Source organism: Balaenoptera physalus (genome assembly GCF_965194825.1).
Source record: "Balaenoptera physalus genome assembly, chromosome: 1".
NCBI lineage: Eukaryota > Metazoa > Chordata > Mammalia > Artiodactyla > Balaenopteridae > Balaenoptera > Balaenoptera physalus.
In genome coordinates, this window is record NC_138882.1 from 46,207,419 (window position 1) to 46,229,574 (window position 22,156).

Here is a 22,156-nt window from a genome sequence, read left to right on the forward strand (position 1 = left end):
GAGGCAGGAAGGCTTCTATGAAAGGGTCCATGGGACCCTTGAAGCATGAGCAGAAATTTGCCGGAAGGAAAAGGAGTTGGAATTCCAGAGTTAGAGTTAATAAAATGTGCAAGTTCCAGGGAGATAAAAAGCTATGGTGCCTTGAGGACAGTGAGAACTCCTGTACTGCAGATTAGGAGATAGGATGGGGCCAGGTGGTTAAGGATTTTATTCACTATAGTAGAGAATTAGGACTTTATCCTGAGGGCAATCAGGGGCTGATAAGGATGTCATCAGGCAATGAAGCATGTTATAAACCACGACTATTTAAAAATAAAAACATAACCAAGGAAAATTGGGAGGAAAAAAGTAGAAAATGAATACCTGTGCTAATTTCCTCAACTTTCATAGGAAAGGAGTCAATAGGTATATCTAAAAGTCAGTCAGAAGACAGAGGCCATCTATATTGTCTAGTCATTACAGGCAACCTCTAGAACTGAATATAATGCTAGAGGTAACAAATATCAGGAGACAAAAGACAGTAATTTAGATAGAAGGTTCTATGAGAATTCTTCTCATCCTTTACAGCAAGAAGTCAGTACATATGGCCCAGTACATAAATCAAGAAATAGAAATTAGCAGCAGAACTTAAGATAGTTGCCTCTGCAAAAGGAGGCTTGTCTGGAAAATACTTTCTGTTGGTTCTGATACCTGGAATCCCCCGTATTAGGTACAAAAAGCAAAAGGAACATAGTTGCTCTTTCTTTCTCTTTCATCACTTTCTCCAACAGGGTATTTATTGGAGAAAATAAAGGGTATTACCTTTACAAGGCAGCTTCTTACCTCCTCTCTCGGGAGAAAGTCTCCAAGGGGATGTTTATTACTTTTCTATTCTAGGGTCAGTCAGTCTTCAACCCTATAATGAGAAAAACAACCTTTAGCCCATGCACTAATGATAAAATATAGGCTCTTAAAGATTTCAATGAGCTTAAAATAATTAGTACTATTGTCGCTTCTCTACTTTAGATACAGAAAACCTAGGGAATAAGAAATGTAAAGCCGGGGCTTCCCTGGTGGTGCAGTGGTTAAGAATCCGCCTGCCAATGCAGGGTATACGGGTTTGAGCCCTGGTCCGGGAAGATCCCACATGTCGCGAAGCAACTAAGCCCATGCGCCACAACTACTGAGCTTGCGCTCTAGAGCCCTCGAGCCACAACTACTGAAGCCCACGCGCCTAGAGCCCATGCTCCACAACAAGAGGAGACATCGCAATGAGAAGCCTGCGCACCGCAACAAAGAGTAGCCCCTGCTTGCCGAAAGCCTGAATGCAACAACGAAGACCCAACGCAGTAAAAAATAAATAATATAAATAAATTTTTTAAAAAAGAAATGTGAAGCCTTTAATCATAAGTTAATTGAGAAAAGACTATTAGTCATACCATAGGTACTAAATTAACAACTTAATTGTTTTCTATTTCTTCACCACTTTTCATGAATATTACGGAAGGTTCAAACTTTATTAAAAGTGTCTTAATGGCTTAGGATAGAAAAAATGTCAGAAAGGTTTTAACTTTCTCTTAGAAACAAAATCTTTGTGACAAAAATTCAAGCTAATTTTTTAAAAGCCACATTTTAAAAAAATCAACAACCTGCTAGAAGATTATGCTACAAAGAAAAGAGTCAGTATCCCTAAAAAAGGAAAAGGTCATGGCATCCATCATTCCTCAGACAAAAAGAATGGCATCAACTGCACTATATGCAAAGCCAATTTTTAAATATTCCTCATGGTAAGATCATCTACAAAAAAAACATCAAGGCATAACCAATAGGCCTTTCTTCTTCTCATGCAAAAAATTATATATATTTATGAGGCCATATTCTATAATACTTAAGAGTATAAGGTTGACTCTGTAAGACCTATCTGGGTTAGAAGCTCAGCTCTGACACTAACTGGGTGACCTTGGAGAAGTCATTTGCTCTAAGCCTTGGTTTCTTAATAATACTTGTTTCACAGGGTTGTGGTGAGGATTACCCTGAAGAACTGATGTAAAGTGCTTTAATACAGTGGATGGCACAATGTTAGCTATTCTAAGTAACATTTTATTTATTTAACAGAAATATTTCCTATTTTTAAAAGTACCCTTTAACAGAAATATCCCAGGCTGGCAGTTAACTCTGAATAAATGAAAAATCAGAATTTTGTTTAGTTAGATGCTATGGACCCAACAAGGGATACCTAAACAGTGTCCTAGAGAAGGACATCTAGAACCCAGGAGGCAGGCTATGACATCACCCAGCCCCTCGCTGACGGCACGGTCTTTATCGGGGCCATCTCCTTCTGGAGGTGAACCTCTTCCCAGGAGTGCCTTTTCACTGAGAAGCTGTTTTCTGACAGCAAGAAATGATTTGGTTGTCATCCATTAGAGTGAAAAGAGTGGTTATGTGATCAAGGGTAACTCCCACAAAATACTTTATAAATCCAAATGCCAAATGCCAACAAGATTTTTCTTTGATGGCTTTATCCTAACATGTTGACAATTCCAGGGTCAGGCAGTTTTCTCTGGGCAGAAAATGGAGGTGGTGGGGTAGAGGAGGTATGGAAAATAACACACTCACATGCAGACAAGACGTGATGTGCAAAGTCGAAAATATCTGCTATCTGTCCCTTTAGCAGGAAAAAGTTTGCCGTCCCCTGCTGTAGAGTCTAAACACTAAACTTTGAGAAACTCTGCCTTAAGGACTTCAAACTAGAAGCAATAAATGAAAACCCTGATTTCTGCACAACTAATGATGTGACCATGTTCTTTTAGTCATGGTTCTGGGATATTGAATAGAAAAGGACATGTTCCTTCTTGCATCTATTTGCTTGAATTATTTATATTTATAGATTAAATCATTCAAAATTAAATGATCGATTTATTGGGTGACACTGAGTTGTCATTCAATCAGAATCATGTATCATTTGTTCTATCATTGGGGTTGGAACTCCGAACAGGAACAGGAACTTTCCTGAAGTCAAAAGCCTTATGGGTCATGCAGCACTTGAGTGTCACCACCCAGCAACAATAACACCCCCAGGCGAGGAGAACAACTCAAAATCTCTGAAAACCAACTCTTCCCATGCTTTTGGCGTCAAACTCATTTTTGTGGAAAAACCTGAATGGAACCTATGTGGGCTGTTCATTGTCCATATCCTACCCAGCGTGACTATTCAGCTTCTCTCTGCAGAAGTATTGACGTGGTTGGTCAAGCCTGCCCAAGACTGCTGACTATGTAATGAATAAGGAAGCACATTCTACCTTCTAAAACCTGGGGTGAAAAGTCTGAATCCTGAACCCAGCTTCCTAAATGTTTTCAATAAAGAACTGTGGACCTATATTCTATTTGATTATGATTAAAGCAAAAATGGGAACTGTGTGCGGGAAAATGTCAGTACTTTGAAACCAACAAAATTCTTTTCCCACAATGCTCCCATATAATATGTCCCTCCAATTTTTTAGTGTTTACAAACAGTGTAAGCCAAACATTTGTTCCAGTAAACAAGTGAATACAATGACTGGTAGTTTTCTCTTTTAAGGATTGTGTACAGAGTAGTAATGTCAGGGTTATAAACACGATGAATAAAAACATAAGTATTCTTAAAGTGACACACACTATTTCCTCTCCATTGTTACCACTCCCAACTTAAATGAACTTAATTTTAAAAAATCACTTTTTGAACCTCTACTATGTGCCAGGCAATAAGGTGGGTACATTGATGCACAGAACAGGCATCTTCTCCTGTAAGAAGACAATGAGATTTGAAAGTGGATATACAGATGCACGTATTGACTTATTCATTTATTTAGCAAATAAATTTATTGAGCACCTACTACAAACCAAGCACTATTGCAGGTGCTGGGAATTTAGCAGTGAAAAAAATCCCTATCATAAAAAGCTTACCTCCTAGTAGAGAGAGATAGATAATAAGGAATATAAATAAGCAAAATTAATTAATATAAAGCAGAGAAGAAAATAAGGAGCGTCAGAGTTGGGGATGCAATTTTAAATAAGGTGATCAGAGAAGGTCTCACTGATAAGGTGTCATTTGATAAAACTGGTAGAAATGAGAGTACCATGTAAATATTGGAGGTGGGAGGTGTTCCAGGTACAGAAACTAGCAAGTGCAAAGGTCCTGAGGTAGGAGGGAACTTGGCCAACCTAGAGGAATAACCAGGAGGCCAGTGTGACTGGAGCAAAGGGAATGGTCCAGGGCAGTTCAGGAACTGGATGGATGGTGGCAACACTGTTGAAATTGAGAACATGGATAGGGAAGATAATGAGTTTAGATTTCAATGTATCTGCAAGCCATCACAATGAAGATACTCAGTTTAGAGCAGGGGTCGCCAACCCCCAGGCCACGGACCGGTACCAGTCCCCGGCTTGTTAGGAATCGGCTGCACAGCAGGAGGTGAGCAGTGGGTGAGCGAAGCTTCATTTGCCGCTCCGCATCGCTCGCATTACTGCCTGAACCACGCCTCACCCACCATCCATGGAAAAATTGTCTTCCATGAAACCGGTCCCTGGGGCCGAAAAGGTTGGGAACTGCTGGTTTAGAGCCCATGATGAGGCTGGGTACTGAGATTTGGAAGTGGTCAGCACTGATAGATGGAAAGAATTTTTTAAAGATTGCATGATAAGTCATTCCATCATATATTACAGTCATCCTATGTAATATTTGGGGGCAAAATATACTAAATATTTTGGGACAAATTTATACTAACAATTTCTTTTGTTTTTCTGGAATTTACATTTAATTTGGCATTCTGTATTTTATCTGGCAATTCTAATCAGTATTCAACTGCCCTGAGAAAAGAGGCAGATACACCAGTTAGGATACAATGACAACAGTCCAGGCAAGAGATGAGGAAGCCCTAAAATTAATGTTTCATAAAGGATCCTTTGCTTGACTAGTATAAATGCAAATTTTAAACTGTAAAATTGAATCAGTTAATTTGAATTGATTAGAAGCATAATGATTTCCTATAGAGGTACTGCTCCCGCAGGGTCAGGATTATACCTGTGTGCTTTGATTCATGAGGGGCCCCAACTTCTGCTGTGGCTCAGCTGCGGGCTGCAGTAGCTCACAGAACACTTACCCCTGGAGAGGGAGTAAAGAGCTAACACCCTGCTAGGCTGTCCTAAAGGGACTTATCTGTAAGAGGAAAGTTCTATGTGCATCTTCGCTTCAGTAGAACTTGTTTACTATGTTGAACTTGACATGAAAATGAAAACTGAAAGTCCCTATTGATAGTAGATATAGCTTTCCTTCAGGAAACATTTTTTAAACCACACAAATTTTCAATATAGACATGATTTGGCTTTAAAAATAAGCTGATGAAAACAAAATAAAAATAAATTCAACAGGGACTTTCGTGGTGGCACAGTGGTTAAGAATCTGCCTGCCAATGCAGGGGACATAGGTTCGAGCCCTGATCTGGGAAGATCCCACATGCCGCGGAGCAACTAAGCCCGCGAGCCACAACTACTGAGCCCGCATGCCACGAAACTACTGAAGCCCGCGAGCTTAGAGCCCATGCTCCGCAACAAGAGAAGCCACCTCGATGAGAAGCCCGCGCACCGCAATGAAGAGTAGCCCCAGCTCGCCGCAACTAGAGAAAGCTCGTGAGCAGCAGCGAAGACCCAACGCAGCCATAAATAAATAAATAAATAAATAAATCCAGCATATCAAAACTATTTCAAAATACAAAATATTTTCTTCTTTCAGGGCAGCTGTATTCCTCATGCATTATACACTATAAACTGAATTCCATAGGCCTTGATCTATCTTCAGCAAACACTGAAGACCCCATTGTCCCAGGGCTCTGACTCAAGAGGGCTCCCGGGGGAGGAAGGAGCAAGCAACTGCATATGCACATATACATTCTCAAAGTGGATTGGTAGACCCTACACTGAAAGTTGCTTGGTTTTTCTTCAGGCTCAGTTTCCATGATCAGATATATCTTTAATGGCAAATAAATTCTTTAAAGCCTGTAAAGAGATGTATAATAGAAATATGACTAAAGAAACAAGAGTGACATCCGTGCCATTTAACTATAGGACATTTTCAACACCCAGATTTGAATGTAACTTGAGTGAGTGTAGTAATCTTAGTCTGTGCTCTGTTTGCCAGTGTGGTTGACAAAAAGGGGGCAAGATGAAGAATCCGCAGCAGCCAATCATTATGTTCAAGGGGATGCTGAAATCCTTCAAAGCTTTTCATTTCTAAGCTTGTTCAAGAGCAGTTCAGTAACCAAAGGCAGACATTTCAATTCTTTCATTCACTCAATAAATGTCTGTTGAGGACCAATAAATTGCCAGGCACTGTGCTGGGCTCTGTGCTTCAAGAACAGAAAAGCCATTCATTTGTAAACTGGAAGAACTACAGCGTAGAAATCTGCCCTTTAAAAAGGTGACCCTAGATACTATCTAAGAAGAAAGTTGGTATACTAAAAACTACTGAATTGTACACTTTAAAAGGGTTAAGCCTATGTGAGTTATATCTCAATTTTTGAGTGGGAAAAAATAAACAATTAAAAGTAAAAAACAAGTGGGAAATTAGAGTATAATTAGATACTATTCCTTTTATACCCAACAGGATAGAGGCAGTGACTCTAATAATTTTCAATTAATAAAACTCTAGAAATTGCCAAGTTAGCCTAAGACATTATCAAAAAAATAAGCAATATAGTTAAAAAATTTAAAGACAAAAATGAGTGTCTTTAATTTCAAAGTAAAAACTGATTTCTTACTGTCCACGATAAACAAATAAAATGACTGATATAAGAGAAAAGAAAAGCAAAAGGTAGGGAGAGTCTCTAAAATGAAGAGTTTTTCTGGACTCTTGGCCAGTTATTTTTAAAGGGAAATGATTTTTATAATATTTAGGAGTAATTCGGATACAATTTATCTTTTTTTCAATAAAAGCTATTTAAGAGCTGTCAAATCTTTTATTCTACTACATAGTAAATTTCAAAAAGACATTAGAAAATTGTTCTATGAATTAACAAGTCACTGTTTTATGAGTTATCATATCTAATTAATACAATATTATGCAGATTTCTCTAAGTAAATCAAACTGCTTCACAAGGTTATCTAAAGCCCTACTGGAATGTTAAAGAAAAAAATTATTCATGATACTTGTTAAAGACAGTAAGGAAGACTTTATTCAAGGTGGGCTACTACAATGGGGTTTTTTTAGTAGGGAAGAGAGATGGGCTCCCAACACAAGGAAAAGCCAAGGAGCAGAGTAGGGGGTGGGAGTGGGGAGCAGGGGAGGATTGGTGAATGGAAAGGTACTAAGAGGAAACATGAAGGGTTCAGGATTCTTGCTGAAGGCAGGCCAAAGTGATGAGATATTATGTGGGGTTGACGGAAGATGAGGAAAATAATCAGAAATAGTTTATAAAGGCTGAGGTTTCCTTTTCAATCCTTCCCTTAATTCACATACTCAGCTGACCAAGTCTTGTACAACTAAGAATGCCTTTGTGGTAGGGGGAAAAAAAAAACACTAAGAGAACCTCACTCTGGTTCCTGAGTCTTTTGCTATGTGACTTTGGATGGCACAGTTAATTATCTGTAACAAAATCTTCAGAAAGATAAACTTAGGTAGCTAAGTTGATGGGTACATTGCAAATATTCAATATTCATATTTGCAGGCCTAAGTTAAAAAGAGCAATCAGACCTACTAACTGGGGTGAATAAGGCAGTGGTCTTCAAACTGGGGTGCCCATAACTTAACTGGGGTATGTGTGGACACACACACACGCACACACACACATACTTTGGAGGGTTTCACAGGCAGGGATTGTTTGAACAGAATCAGTGTTCAAATCCTGAGCTCCCATGTGTCCTCTCATAACACTGGTTTACTGAAGAGAACACTGTGGTGGCATGGCCCATGGTTCCTTTTCCCACATCCCCTTTCCCAACCAGAGGCCCTGCAACCACTTTACAAAAGAAAGTGAAAGCAAAGCCCCACTGGGCATATAACCTTTGTGTGTTTGCTCCAGGGGTAAACAACTCCAGGCCACAAACTGAGGGACCATGAGGGAATGGAGATTTCCTGAGGAGATTTCTGGAGAGAGAGGGAGAGCAAAGCAAAGAAAGACACCAGAAAGCTCCAAGCCTTCTCTCTCTCAACTTAATTTCAGCTTGAATTAAGGAGTAACATTGCACAGACATGCATTTAACCACACTTACTTGCAATAAAAAAGATAAGAGTGAAGTCAGCCTTCCCCTGGCCAAAAAAAGAATCATTCTACTTTGGCCAGATATTTTGCTCTCTCATTTTATAATGAATAACGTCTGACCTGAATGAGGCAAACCTGCAACTCCAAGATTTTGAGGAAAAGTATTTAAAGAATGAAGATGTTGTTATAAAATAGATTCTTTGTACAACATGTTCAGATGTTGACTTGATAATGCATAAAGAGATACAGAGTTTTACAAAAAGTCTTTTAAAGCTTCTGAGAGCAGAAAGTTTGAAGGCCCGTGATCCAAGGAACTTAAGGAAAGAAGTTCTGTGCCAGTCTATACCCATGCTTAGAAACAGGTCTTCTGACAGAAAAGGTGATTTTGAATGCAGTTGGATTTTTTTCCAGCCTGATCCTCAGAAGCTTTTGTCCATCCTCGGGAAAGGACACCTGCAGTAGTACCGGTAAACAGTAACCTGGGGCCACATTACCCAGACCTCTGTGGGCACTGTTGTAAGGCAGACTATGACACAGTGAGGAGTGAGGTACTACCTTCATGACGGTGTGCATCTCAGGAGCCTCAGGGCACTGGCAATATCTGAAACCACGAGGCGGCCAGAGAGCCCACAGAAATTCCAAATCACTTGTTTGACAAACCTTGGGGACTTCCTGCAGCAGTTGCGAGGGGATTCGGGCGGGGGTGGTGTCTCTCTATTTCATCCAGTTTGTGGGATGATCATCTCACTGCTGGTCTCATGAGCCCATTGGGTGTTGTCTGGGGAAAGCAGGGAATTCTTTAGATAAATTATCTAGAATTTATGAAATATGAAATCCCTTTCTTCACTGTCGCCACCTCCAGCCTTCCTCTCATCCCAATTAAAAATAGGAGGACACTGGGCTTCCCTGGTGGCGCAGTGGTTGAGAATCTGCCTGCCGATGCAGGGGACGCGGGTTCGAGCCCTGGTCTGGGAGGATCCCACATGCCGCGGAGCAGCTGGGCCCGTGAGCCACAACTACTGAGCCTGCGCGTCTGGAGCCTGTGCTCCGCAACAAGAGAGGCCGCAATAGTGAGAGGCCCGCGCACCGCGATGAAGAGTGGCCCCCGCTTGCCGCAACTGGAGAAAGCCCTCGCACAGAAACAAAGACCCAACGCAGCCAAAAATAAAAATAAAATAAGTAAAATTAAAAATTAAAAAAAAAAAAAAGAAAAATATGAGGACACTGAGACCCAGGGAAGGTGAATTGTCGAAGTTTCTGAAGTAGTGCCTGTTCAAGCTGGGAAAGGCACAGAGAACTTTCCATTTCTGTCTTTGCCTAGTCTGTACTCAGCTCTCCTAATTTCAAGTCCAGAATTTTAGCCACAGACTAGACACTACTGGAAATAAACTGTCTCAAAAGGGCATAACTTTCTTTATATTTTCCTCAAGTTGTTTTTTATGTCATTTGGCTAAGAAACAGAATTGGCTCCGATTTGGGCAGGAAGCTGGGTGTGAAGGGGTGCATCACTCCACTTGGGTAGCAGCTTGTCTGCCAACAGGGCAAGCGCCCCGCCCCTGCAGGAGATGGTGGCTAGGATTTGTCTGGACTGTGTAATCAACAAGGACATACTACTCTTTTCCTTCTTTATTCCCAGTGAAATATCCTTCCCTTTGACAGTGTCACCCATTGCAGGGACTGTGGGACACCTGTGGGTAACAGAGGCCCCATTTGCTAAAGGAAAGAAAATCCTTTACTCTTTATATTAAGAATTTCATTAAGGATTTACAGTCCTGCCTGGCGAAACAGAATAATGAACACAAGTTCGATGTACTCACAGAAAAGACCAACCATACAGCCTCCAACAGAAATTTGCATATAGACACTATACTAAATTTGAAGACTTACACATCACGTGGTGAAAGAGACTTGTAAACTTCCTTGTCAAGGACCCCTTTCTATGGGGTCCATTGTTGTACCACATTTCTGCAGAGTTCACATTTTTAACCTACATCAATATAATATGGTTCTCTTGGACACCAGCTTCTTCCAGACCTCTGGGGTTACATACATTGAATGACCTGACAAGATCTTCTTTTTTTTTTTGCTGGTTAAAAAATATCTTTTATAAAAATGAATAGTTTTCCTACATACAAGTGATATTGAGAGAAAAAATAATTAAACAATATCTCAAAAGAGCAAAACAAAAACAAATAATTAGGAATCATCTTAAGAGTGAATGATAAGATCTTCTGAATCATTTTTAAGTAGCCTATATTTCTCAGATAGTTGTTTCTCATCCAATCCAGCTTACCAGCACACTTTATGACCTAACATACCTCCAAGTATGACTTCAAAAGTAGATGGCAACTGCAAGGATGGGGAGCTTCACTCTCTCTTTCCCCACACATGGCAAATACTGCTCATCGGTCTCCATCCTTGTTCCAGTGCATGGAGACTCTCAACTCTTCACAACCTAATGCTTCAAGCAACACTGCCGACTAATTGGAATTGACATCTAATTTGAAGTCTATTTGCAATTCGAGGGTTACGTTAAATCACTAGAAAATCTATTTTTGAGAGGTTTTTTTGAACATCCCAAGTCTTATGCCCGGCAACCTAAGGTGACGTTCCCAAAGGTGACGTTCTTTAGATGACTCCAAAATTCCATCTCTCTGTTAAAACTACACATTAGAATTCTAACTCCCTCTCTGAGTTTTGAATTGTTGTCAGGAAATATCTTTATGTGGAGGGATGAGGGACAGCTTATCTATTCCCTGTTTTCTTTTAATTTTTTGAAATGAGTATACCTTTGGTTTCCTGATTGTCTACTAAGTTGGCCCTTAGGAGGGGACTTCCCTGGCGGTCCAGTGGTTAAGACTCTGTGCTTCCACTGCAGGGGGCACGGGTTCGATTCCTGGTCGGGGAACTAAGATCCCTCATTCTGCGCAGTCAAAAAAAAAAAAAAAAAAAGTTGGCCCTTAGGATTCTAGTTTGATTTGAGTTTAAGGCCAGCACATATGTTCATATTTTATCCGATTATATCCTAAAAATAAGGAATCTAAAAAGTAGTCATTGCCTAGTTATTATTAAATTTTGACAGACTTGCTTGAGAACTGTAAGATCTAAGATCATGGACTTGTAATGGATAAACACTCTGGAAAAGTAATTCCAAGTCTTAAATACTTTTTAGGATTTCAGAACCTAAGGGAAAAATCTTAGAGTTGGTAAAAGAATCAAATATATCTGGTTCATTATTTTACCAAGTGTTCCCTTTAGAACAGAAGACCATAGGGGTCCTGTGATAAATTAAGTTTAGAAACCCTGAATCCAATGTCCCACTCAAAGATTCACAAGGCACATTAGCATGTTAAAGGCTGTAAAAAGTCCTACAGCAAATAGATAGGCCTCTCCAGCGCGCCCAAGCCAAACTTTTGGAGAGCAGTAAAATTTTGTTTTCTGTTCAAGGAACATCTATTAACAACTCTTCTAAAGAACACACTTTAGGAAATCTCAGCATATGTAACCTCTTGCCTCAAACCAGACACATATTTTAAAATGTGAAAGATGACCATCCTTTATAAAACATCTTCAGGTCTTCACAACCTCTGTCTAACCGTCCACAGGGTCAAGTTCTTTGTCTTATCGAACTCTCTCTTGCAATGATTCAATCCTTTTATCTCATCTTTTTCCTTCTTATTCTCTCTCTCGTGGATATGGGGAACTCATTAGCTTTCTCCTTATGCAAACACTCCACAAAGCTTTTTTTAATGCCAATATGATAAGGTTCCTCCCTAGATTAATATCCTTCGGCCACTCCCCATTGCCTTTAAGACAATTCCAAACTCTAAAGAATAAGGAGTAAGGTAACTGCTTCTCTTCCCACCTTCATTTCGTTGTGCAGTCTTCTCCTGTCTTACTCCCTCCCTATCATAATCTACCCGGGAATCCTCAGACACACTTTTTATTTTGCATATGCTTTTAAAAATGCCCTTCCCTATCCACCAGGAAAACTCATACCCATCCTTCAAGTCTCAGGTCAAACCGCACCTCATGAGGTTTCTCTGATCGCCGCCTTCACAGGCTCACCTGCTATTCTTCCAGACTCCCATAGGGCCTGGAAGCTCCCTCACTCCCTCAGCATTATTACAATGATTTTAGTCACTTATTTCATTGTCTGTCTCCTACTCTATAGGATGAAAACTCACTATAGCACCTGGTATACAGTAAACATGTAATAAACATTTGTTTAATGAATTAATTTATAAAAAAGCAGACATAAGAATTTGAGATCAGCTTTTCTTTTTCAGTAAAGAACCACTGGATCTTACTTTACCAATCCTACCCCACAATCTTCTCCTGTTTTTCTTAGGAACCTCTCTATTATCTCCACATCCCTATCAGAAGGAGGAATCCAAAACTAGACCCCGTGTGGTATTTTATGTTATCTGGAGCTCAAAGTTCTTTCTTTGGGGTGAATCTATAATGAATTTGATTTCAAATTTCCTCTCAATGTTTGGTACTTCTTCCCATAAACATTTTCTTTTCAGAGTAAAAACAGGAAATTAAAGTTAGAACTTTGGTGGGTGTATAAAATCCCACCCTGGTTTTTATCACACTCTGAATTATGGCTAAAATCTGAAATTAGCAATAATTTCAGATTTCTTCCAGAAAATTAATTCTCCCAACAGTAACATTGTTAAAAATTCTCAAACATGTAAACCACATTGACTGGGTTATATCTTACTTTATAAATCTCTTTATTAGAGGAGTATGTCTCAGGCATTAGGGAGAATGAATGAATGTTAAAGGACTTTAAGTTCCTTAAAGGATTATAGTACCTTTGGAGTTAGGTATATAACTCATATTTGAATATAAAAGATTAATACCCTAAAGATATTTGTATGCTTTATCTAAAGACTAACTAATGCAAATGATGATTACCAAGAACATGAGTCTACTTTGTTGGATTATTATGGAAAATGAATAAGAAAATATTTTCTTCAGCCATATGTAGAGCAATATAATTCAGAACCGCAAACACAACTATGCATCCAAACATAGCGTTACTGAATTTGTCAAAACAATTACTAACACTATTTCTTCTATTGTGCTCTGTGGCCAGAAGAATTCCAGAGTGGGACATTAATAAATCCTTTCAATTATCAGCACTCCCTGGGAAAAGTCCAACTTGAGAAAATATGCCAGGAATGTAGCAACTCTGGTGACAATACGCAGGCAGCAGTTTAAGTCAAGAAATGGCATGGGGACAGCCAGGACTGTCGGGTGGCAAGTGATGAAAAGCCAAGTCACCTGGCTTAAGAAAAAAAGAGAAATTAATTGATTCATGTAAAAAGTCCAGGCAATGACTTTAGCATGGCTGGATCTAGTGGCAATATCACTGCATAACCAGTTTTAATTGCTTTTGAACTGTGTAAATGCCTAGGTTCCTATTTCCTAAAAATTGGACATCCTGAATCCAGGTAGCCACTTGCTTATATCACAAGGGTTACCTCAAATTCAAATGTTCTCTTTGTGTCATTTAGAACACACTAGATTGTGAGAATGTTCTTGTTTAACAGCATGTTGAATGAAGTTTTACTTTTCATCTCTATATTTGAGCTGAAGTCCCAAAGCTGAGAATAATAAGAGACAACTGCCCCCATGTTCTAAAGAGAGTGCCTGACACATCCACGGCAGACTGAGTAAAAGAAGACAGATCAGCCCAGTATCTATGAAACTCCCACGTCCAGCTTCTATATGACAAGACCGAACTGTGAAAGTTGGTTGAAGAAAGTCAAGGAGAACAGGAATTCAAAGGAATAGAGAGCGTTTTGGCTTTTCTTCCTCCTCTTCTCACAAAGAGAGAAAGGTACGCTACCTCCTGACCTGCCTCATAAAGACAGCAGGAGGGGAGACAGGTGCCTCGCTTCCCAGCAGAAGTGTAATTTATCAGATGGTGAGATGAGAAACATAAAGCAGAGTAAGGAAGTAATGGGTGTGGGTGTGTGTCACTTGAGATAGAGTAGTCAAGGAAGCCTCACTGATAAGGGGACATTTGAGCAGAGGCCTAAAAGTGAGGGAGCAAGCCATGCAGATGGCTGGGGGAAGAGAGAAGAAGAGAAACAGGAAACTCAAGGGCCCTTGGCAGAAACATGTTGAATATGTTCTGGGATGCAAAGGAGGCCAATGGGACTGGTGAGAATTGAGCAAGAGGGCACACGACAGGAAAAAAAGGCAGAGATTAGAATGGGCAGAGATTACTCTCTACGCAATGGGTAGAGAGTAAAGGCAGAGTGAGAAAAAGATCACACCCCCCTCCTCATACCCACTGTGGGTGCTTGAGCCTTGGATCAGGCCTGGGCTGGGGGTGGGGAAGGCCAGGGGAAACTTTGAATTACATGTGAGATTAGATGTAATTGGATTAGAGAATTCAATGTAAGGTTTTGATTTAGACTGAAATGTATTTGTCTTTTAATACCTGAAAGTAAGCCTTAAATACTAAAAAGTGACTAAAAAACTATAGGATCTATCTGAAGGGTTACCTATAATGAGAGAATCCATGTTTGAAGGTTAGAGAAAAATAAACCCGTTCCCTATTTATAACCCCACAGAGTTTACCCCCATTCAGTAAACTGATTACTTTATTAAAGAATCAAAACCTTTACAATCCTTCAGTGAACTCACTGTATACAGCACATGTTTTACACTTTATTATGTGTAAACTCAGTAAACATGTGCAGTTAACCATCAAGTAGGCTAATATGCCATTTAGGAGAATAAAAATGATGCGGCATTAGATCAATGGTCAGATAAGAGAAAGCTGAGGTAGGGCCTAAACCTCTAAATTGCATAATTCAAAACTTGAGGTTATTTGTAGAGTTTACATGTGGCCTCCTGACCTTTAATCAGAGTCACCTACAAAGGACTTACTGTAAACTTGTTAGATAGGATCAATAACCAAACAGTCTATGACATAGAAATGATGTTTGCTGCTTGCTACTTTCAAATGTGCAGTGTAGGTTCCAGGAAATATAAACACCTGCAGTATTGTAAAATGAAATAAATTGGACAGAAAGAGAATAACACGCAGGAGGGACACTGTTGCAAATGATGGAAATCACTAAACTGGCTATTTCCACTTCCACTTTTGGCTTAAACAAGATGAAAGTCTGTTATTCTTTCACACAGAGTAATTCTAGAGTTTGGCAGACCAGAGCAGGATGGCAGCTCAAAGGTCATCGGAAGCTAGACTCTTCCTACGGCACACGCTTTGGTCATCCTCGACTGATCCAAAATGGCTACTTGACTTCAACCCATCACGTCTGCATCCCAGCCAGCAGGAAAAGGAAAGGCAGAAAGGTGCTCCTTTTTCCTTTGAAGAGCACTTTTATGAAGTCCTCACATTTCAGTTTGCCATAACTAGCTGCAAGGGAGACTAGGAACTGTGGCCTTTAGCACCGTGTTTCTAAGGAGGAAAAGGAGAACGGATGAACAACATAGGCAACCAGCCATGTTTGCCTCCCCTTGTTTCTCTTAGAGACCTGTTCACGGAGTTAGGTGAATGCTGTTTATCAAGAAGTGTTACTCAATTTCTTAGGTCTGCCTGCCAGATTGGTGTGTTTGCAGCTCTATGTACTGGTTATATTGTGCTTCTGATTATTCTTAGTGACTAATTCCACTAACACCAAAGACAAAAGTTCAGTTATATAACCTAACAATATCCTCTCTGTTGACCCTTCCCCTAGATGAATTACTTGTGCTAGCTGACTCATTTGTCTCCTATGGAAATTAGTAATAAATCAGTTTAGTAAACATGTACTGAAAGGCAGGGTGTGGTGGTAGAACAGGGGTGGGCTTCAGATCAGACTCTCTTGGATTGAACTCCTGGCACCGACATTCAAGTAACACGACTTCAGGCAAGCATTCCAACATCTCTAAATTCCCATTTCCTTACCCATGAGATAAGAATGATAATATATCTTCTTGAGGCTGTTGTGAGAGGTGAATAAAATAACATCAGAAGTGACTATATGTCCCTATAACAGTCAAAATTGCTATTCCGTAATTCCCTCAAGCATCTGCTATGTGCCCGGCATCATGCTTGGCACTGTGGCTGTTAAAATCTGGAGAAGACATACAAGAAGCTTGTGATATAATGGAGGAGCTTAAGAAGCCCAGAAACAGGCTCTGCAGAGTAGGAGAGGCTTCTCGTATGTGCCACATTAGAAAAATGAGACCTCCCTCGACTGATATCAAAATTGTGGATCCATTACCTTCCAGAAAATGAAATGACTCAATCTGTTAAGAATTTGTGTGCTTGACTTGCTGTTTGGTGACTAATGTTGACATGTGGGCCATAACATGTAGGTAAACAGAGTCACATCAAAGGCTTGCAGTGGCCCCACTGATGCATTTTTCTGAAGAGTGACAGAGAAGTACCTACATGGTACTTTCTTGACTACAAGCTTTGTGAACATCGCGTATTATTTTAGGTTAGAATTTTAAAGCTAAAACGAATTGATCATCACACTACAAAAATTCAGCCAAAAGTCACTTCTTGTCTTGTACATTTTCATGTCTTCAAAGCTCAAGGCAATACCAATAATGCATACCATTCCCTTCTTCATTTGTTGTAGTGATGTGTTTTGAGGATCTCTACATGCCTGGCCCAGGGTAGGTACTGAAGATGTGACGATGAACAGGATGGCATCTGTCCTCCCAAAGCATAGTATACAGATGGGGTGCCTACAAGTGGTACTTTCATTACTGTGTGATTAACGCTACAAAGAGAGGAGATGTCCCAGGATATCGTGTGAGTTCATAGGAGGGACAGTGGCCCAGCCTAGGCCCATCCAGGAAGGCTGCATGGAAGAACTGAGTTTTCTACAGTTCTACACTGAGGTTTGGAGGATGAGTAGAAATTAACCAGGTAAAGGGTGCTTCAGTCAGTGCCATGGTACACCCAAAGGGCATGGTGTATTAAGGAAGGGAGAGGTTCAGTGTGGCTGAAAAGGAACTTGAACATTGAGATTTGCTAGGGCCAGATCTTGCGTCCTGGCATAGATACACACAGGGAAGAACCTTGACCGTGTTTCAGATCATAGGCTTCTCCTAATTTTCTAGGAAATAGGGAGCAAAAAATCAGGATTTATTTTGTTATGGCAAAGAATAATTTTATGTAAAAAATCTGAGAAACAGCTACATAATGACACTTTTCCACTTGGAAGAGACACAGGAAGCAGTATTTAGGATGTTTGTATACACACTTCCCTAGGTGAAGGGAAGATGGAGTTGAGAATCCTACATCCCCTTCAGCACATTGGAGACCACTTTGAGAAAGAGAAAGGAAATCAGCCAAGGAGATCCGATGTCCTTGTTCTGCCATTTGAGGTGCCTTTATTCCCTCTGGTTTGTGATATGCCTCAATAACCACTTCCGTCCTTAATTCCCTAGTCCTCTATCATTCCAGCTTCCTCTAGCACTTATCTTCACTATTTGGAAACATCAGTCTGACAGAAAGAGGCACGAGAGGCACATGTGGTTTAGACATTCATTCATCCAACACTTCAAGGTGTCTGAGGGCAGAGGAACAACCTGCTTAAGAGCCTGGGTTGCTGCTATGCTTCAAACCACTCATCTCTTAACCCTGCGAGCATAAAAGTACCCCAAGGTAGATTAAGTGACAAATGAATTTTATAAGTGATGTGCCAGGGTTCAGGGAGATGGGAGAAAAGGCATGTATGCTGGAGTAATTGGAGGAGGCTTTTAAGTAAAGAAATGTTTACTCATTGCCCACCATGTGCCAAGTATAGAATTCTGTGAGGCAAGTATTATTAATAGTTCCCATTTTGAACATTAGAAAACAGAGTCACCAAGAAGACAAGAGATTTTCCTTAAATAGTTAAGTAACAAAGCCAAGATTTGGACCTAGACCTCCAAGTGCAGCACTCTTTCCATTTATCTGAGCCCACTTCTTAGAAGTGGCAGAGTGCTGATTGGGTCTTGAAGGATGGGTGGGAGCACGGTACTGAGAGAGAGAAATTTTGAAGAGGAAGGGTATCTCACGCATAGTCACCTTTAAGGGCACTGGTAGAATATGTCACCACCAAAGTTTTTCTTTCACATTTTTCTCTCTAGTAAGACATTAGAGATGACTGGGAAAGATAACATTTCACTTGATAATTCTGTTCCCTAGGGTACCAATTTTGGAGAATTGTGGCCAGGAGGGATTACTCTCAGGGTAGGAATTCTTAGATAACAATTTTATGACTTTCCGTCTTCAGTAGTTTCGAAAGCCCAGTTCACAAGAATCTTGTAAAATTTCATCATTTTCTCATTGTACTTCACTCTGGTCTCCTTCAGACAGTAGAAAGCATTATAGAAGAAGGCAGAACTGATGTTACAACCCCACTGCTTTATCCTTTCTGATTCTTTTGAAGCAGTCTCTTGACTTCATATGTTAGGTGATCAGTTTACACTAGCAACAGTTGGCTGGCTAGTCCAGCTGAACTGTATTGTGTAACTTTCCTCCATCAGGTGTCAAATTTTGGATGCAAATACTACAAAAGATCTCTTTCAGGATCGAACTGTACAGACCGTGCTATATGTTATCACACTTTTGTTTATACGTTTGATTTTAATATTTATATTAAAAACTCAGCTTAGTATAAAGGCTGCTTATTCCATGCCTTGCTTATTCTCAGCAATCGATTTAACAAAAAAAAAAAGAAAAGAAAAGGCTTTTTGGATGAAGGCTTTTGGAAAGGTTAGGTTGCATTTTAGAATTCAAGAGCTGAACATATGATTACTGGCCACAAAGAGGTAGCTGGCTTAAAGGTCATATAACGTCACAGAAAGTATGTTTGAATGACATGAGAAGTTTTAATTCCTAAGAAATTGTTGAAAGAGAAAGAAACTATTAGGGGATTCTGGTTGTTGGAACAGGAGGCTGGAGTTGTTCTCAAAATTTTAGCAGTATACTCCAATAAAGATGTTAAAAAAAAAAATTTTAGCAGTGATGACTTTAGAAAACTAGCAAAAGGTCATCAGTAAAATAGTCAGCTTGGATAATGTAATAGCCAGTAAGGATAATGCAGGACCAAAATAATCTGATTTTATAATCTCTAGATTAAATATATATATATATATTTCTGAACAGCTTACCTGTTCTCTATGGAAGTTTTATCAGGAAAATGGAAGATTCTCTCTAAAAGGGAATATTTAAAACAATTTTTTAGAGAGGCATCAAGTTTTCCATTTGTCATACATTGAAATACATAACAGTGTCCAATGACCTATTTTAATGGAAGTTTTAAGATTTTTTTCCCTGTGCTTCTTGGGTCTTTTATGACTCTACCATTTTCTTGTTTCTGCTTTTAAGGCACCACTAATGTACCCTAAAAATATTTCCAAATGCCAGAAGTAAAGAAGAGAAAGAAATTGAGAGAAGAGCAGCATGACTGCAAGGGATGAGAGAAATAAATGAACCAGACGAGGCAGGCGCTCTGAGTACAGGAGAAACCAGTGGGTTGGAGGAGGTGCAGTATTGTTTTGCCAAAGCCAGAGACTGGCAACAATTTTCCTCAGACAAAGGGCATCCAGAGGATGTAGACAGTTGACCCAAAATAACGTAATATGGTATAGAAATTTAAAAATAGAAACAAGTTTCCAGTACAGGAAGACATATAAATTGTGTGAATTGCTAAATTGTAATACTTAATTAGATTATCTTATCATAATTAGCATGGCTAATAAATAAGAGAGGTAACTAATATCTGGAACAAAACGGAGCATGCACATACGCCTAGAAAAGGTTTTTGTATCTGCAGTGCTTCTCATACTTTAGTGTGGGTGAAAGTAGTTGAGATGCTTGTCAAAATGTACGTTTCAAGGCCTCTTTTCCAGAGATTCTGATTTAGCAGTTCTAGGGTATAGTTTCTTAATCTTGGCCCTGTTGACATTGGAGGTGGGATCATTTTCTTGTTGTGGAGGACTGTCCTGTGCATTGTAGGGTGTTTAGCAGCAATACCAGTAGCACCTCTCCCCAGTTCTGTTTCCAGACATTGCCAAATGTCCCCTGGGGGCAAAAAAAATCACTCCCCTCCTTTGAGAATCACTTATTTAGGGTGAAGCCTGGGAACCTTCATTTCTAATAAGAACATCCACGTTATTTTGATAAATGTGGTCCGTGGACCAAACTTGGAGAAACACTGAACTAAAGTGGTATGAGTTGAATTATGTCCCCTCCAAAATTCATGTTAAAGTCCTAACCCTCAGTACCTCAAAATGTGACCTTATCTGGAAATGGAGATTTGGTTAAGATGAGGTCATACTGGGTTAGGGTGGGCCTCGAACCCAGTACGACTGGTGTCCTTATAAAAAGGGAACATTTGGACACACAGACAGGCACACAGGGAAAATGCCATGCAAAGACTGGAGCTATGGTGCCACAAACCAAGGAACTACCAGAAGCCAGGAGAAAGGCTTGGAACAGATCCTTCTCAAGTGCCTACAGGGGAATCAGGACCCTACAGACATCTTGATGTTAGAAGTACAAACTGTGAGACCATAAATTTCTGTTGTTTAAGCCACTCAGTTTGTGGTACTTTATTACAGCAGTCCTAGCAAAATAATACATAAAGAATAAAACACGGGCTTCCCTGGTGGCGCAGTGGTTGAGAGTCTGCCTGCCAATGCAGGGGACACGGGTTCGAGCCCTGGTCTGGGAAGATCCCACATGCCGCAGAGTGGCTAGGCCCGTGAGCCACTACTACTGACCCTGCGCGTCTGGAGTCTGTGCTCCGCAACAAGAGAGGCCGCGACAGTGAGAGGCCCGCGCACCGCGATGAAGAGTGGACCCCGCTCGCTGGAACTGGAGAAAGCCCTCGCACAGAAACGAAGACCTAACACACCCCAAAATAAATAAATTAATTAATTAAAAGGAAAGGAGGGGGGAAATTGATAAATGAAGATTGGTGTTAAAAAAAAAAAAAAAAAAGAATAAAACACAAGCCAGAGTTTAGGACTGGGACAACATTTAAAGCAGGATCAGAGAGGAAAACAGGCAGATTGCAGGTTGGCATCAATCCCTAATTTATCTTTCTCAGTGCCTGACATAAAATAGAAGTTGATAGTTTTTATTTTTATTAAACACTGTCCAAACATATCTTGTGTAATTAAAATATTGAGTGAAATCTTATAATCTGTTACTTTACTGGGTTGAAATTGTCCACGATGTTCCATTGTTAAATTTTCATCTGGATTATATAGTAATCGGAAAGACAGGCTTAAATCTGGAGTTGCCTGGAAGACAAATGGAATGCATAAATTGTCATTATTCATAGAGAAGGTAATATGCAAATGTGAAATTCCATACAAGGCAAAAATGCATTGACACTGTAGCTTTAAGAAGGTGGTGATTGTTTCAGGTCACAGAGGCACTATTTAGAGTACAGCCAGTGGGACCATGTGTCCAGCAGGCCACAAAGTCATGTGCCTACCTGAAGTGGGCAGTTCATACTCTCTCTCTGGAAAGATGAAGTCTATGGTATTAAAGGAATGTAAAAGGTATGTACTCGAATAGTTTCATTTGCAATAAAAGTGAACACTGCTGTCAATTATTATCAGACAAAGACAAGAGGCCAGTGGCAAATGTCAGTCTTTTTCTCCTTAAGAAAGGTATAAGAATTATACTAATAGATATCTTAGATCCTGTTTCCTTCCACAATTGAATTGGAAACAAAACAAAACAAAAATCTCCTTGCCTCAATATTTTAGAATAAAAAGTTGTAAAGCTTCTATTGCAGATGAAGGGCCCCAACATTTTTCCTGCTCCCATAAGCATATACGAAATAGTTAATGATAAAGAATGGTAGGAAGTGATGACAAAGGGCCCCTAGAAATATGTCTACTAATTAAGCGGAGGGATCAGATACAAACAAGGTTAGGTGTAGGTGGCTTAAGCA

At 39.9% G+C, this 22,156-nt stretch overlaps 1 long non-coding RNA gene across 6 annotated transcripts in view; it reads right to left on the reverse strand.

Moving 5' to 3' along the window:
* Positions 1 to 22,156, reverse strand: part of LOC309666435 — a 53,473-nt gene that overhangs the window by 30,589 nt on the left and 728 nt on the right. For 3 of the 6 annotated variants that reach the window (XR_014267096.1, XR_014267097.1, XR_014267099.1), the window contains exon 2: positions 823 to 895. This is a non-coding gene — a long non-coding RNA (uncharacterized lncRNA). Of the gene's footprint in view, positions 1 to 822; positions 896 to 19,355; positions 19,399 to 21,318; positions 21,495 to 22,156 lie in introns of those variants that run through there. The other 3 variants (XR_014267100.1, XR_014267101.1, XR_014267098.1) reach the window with 2 other exon arrangements.